We start from the raw sequence: 2,392 nt of genomic DNA on the forward strand, positions 1-2,392 counted from the left end.
AGGGAGAACGGCATTGCCTGGCGAGGACTTTCTCCCAGACAGAGCCAGCAGACAGGCACCATAGCTAAGTCTCCATCCACCTGGGTGACACTGTTCGCCCCTCCGGCGATTTCCTGAGACCCCATCCAACTTGCAGGCCCTTTCTGGTCGCTTTTCCATGCAACCGGCCTATCTTGGCTCATGGTGTGGACTTTCCTAAAATCTCTCAAACGGGCAGTACCGGCTTCGATGTACCATAAGTGACCCCTGGTCCGACACTCGTGGCAGCCAGCCTTGTTTGAAACGTGGCCTCTCCTGGGCACCTCCAAGCCCAGGACAAGTAGCAGCCTTCTGCAGATCACCCTGTGCCGAGGCCCAGTGCCCCCAGGCAGAGCACAGATGGTGGTTGACCTTGGCCTGCACCTCCCAGGAGGCCCCAGAGCCAGCGGACCTGGTGGACAGCTTTAGGCCAACCACGCTGAAGCACCACCTGACCACTCCACAAGCGACACACTCAAGGGGTGGACTCAGCAGGCACCGGAGCCCTGATCAAGCCAGTCCTGCTCCGTGCAGTCAGCCCCTGCTCATATAGTCGTGAGCAGTCCTCACAGCCCATTGGCCAGGGGTAAATCCCTCCTGTTGATGTACCTACAGCAATCAGGGCTCAGCCCTAACAGGAGGGTGCACATAGTCCACACAAGGGGTGCACCCAACGCACCCAGCTCAGGTGACTGGGGAGGCTGCGCCACTAGGCCCTGCAGGACTAGGCCCTACTGTATGAGGCCACGGAGACATGGCAGCTCTACCTAACACACAGAGACAGACAGATGGGCAGCCAACATGAGGAGACAGAGAAACGTGTCCCTGGTGCGAGAACAGAACAAAACTCCAGAAAATAGAACTAGACAAAATGGAGACAGGCCATCTACCAGATGCAGAGTTCAAAACACTGGTTATAAGGATGCTCAGAGAGCTCCGTGAGAAATCCAACAAAGAGATAGAAACATAAAAAATGGAGACAGAAAACATAAAAAAGAACCTGTCAGAAATGAAGTCTACATTACAAGGACTCAACAGTAGATGAAGCAGAAAATAAAGTCAGTGATTTGGCAGATAAGGAAGCATCAACCTGTGGACCAGGAGGTCACAGTTCAATTCTCGGTCAGGCCATATGCCTGGGTTGCGGGCTCAATCCCCCACGTGGGGCATGCAGGAGGCAGCTGATCAATGATTCTCTCTCATCATTGTTGTTTCTATCTCTCTCTCCCTCTCCTTTCTTTTCTGAAATCAATAAAAATATATTTTTAAAAGAGAGACAAGGAAGGACCCAGCAATTCCACTTCTAGGTACTTATCTGAAGAAACCCCAAACACTAAATTGAAAAGGCATATACATCATATGTTCATTGCAGAATTATTTACATTAGCTAATATGAGGAAACAACCTAGATGTCCATCAATAGATGAATGGATATAGAAGAAGGGAAATTATATATATACACACACACACACACACACACACATACACACACATACACATACAAAGGAATATGACTCAACCATAAAAAAGAATGAAATCTTGCCATCTGCAATAACATGGATGGGCCGGGAGGGTACTGTGCTGAGTGAAATAAAACAGTCAGAGAAAGACAAATGCCAGATGATTTCCCTTATATGTGAACTCTAAAAACCAGAATAAATGAGTGAGCAAGCAGAATAGAAACAGACTCATAGATACTTGCTAGGTGGGAGGGGGTTAGGGCTGTGGGTGGAAAAGGTGAAGGGATTAAGAAGTACAAATCGGTAGTTACAGAACAGTCATGGGGATGTAAAGCACAGCACAGGGGTTAAAGCCAATACTATTCTAATAACGATGTGTGGTGTCAGGTGAGCACTAGATTTATTGGGGTGATCTGTTTGTAAGTTATATAAATGTCTAACCACTGGGCTGTACACCTGAGACTAATACAATATTGCACATAAACTGTAATTGAAAAATAAATATTTATTTGTTAATCCTCACCCGAGGATATTTTCCCATTGATTTTTAGAGAAAGTGCAAGAGAGAGGGAAAGACAGAGAGAAATATCAATTTGAGAGAAACACATCGATTGGTTGCCTCCACCAGGGCCCAGGCCAGGGAGAAGACTGCAGCTGAGGTATGTGCCCTTGACCGGAATCAAACCCGGGACCCTTGGTCCGCAGGCCGACGCTCTATCCACTGAACCAAACTAGCTAGGCTAAAAAATTATTTTTAGAAAAGAGTTTGGGAAACAGTGTGTCAGGCAACTGACACAGCCAGTGCAAAGGCCCTGGGGCAGGACCATGCTGGCATGTTGGAGAAAGAGTGAGGCCCATGTGGCTGCAGCAAAGTGAGCAAGGGGGAGAGGGAGGAGTTGAGGGCAGGGCAGGGG

The sequence above is a fragment of the Myotis nattereri genome (genome assembly GCF_964212035.1).
Source record: "Myotis nattereri genome assembly, chromosome: 5".
Classification (NCBI taxonomy): Eukaryota; Metazoa; Chordata; class Mammalia; order Chiroptera; family Vespertilionidae; genus Myotis; species Myotis nattereri.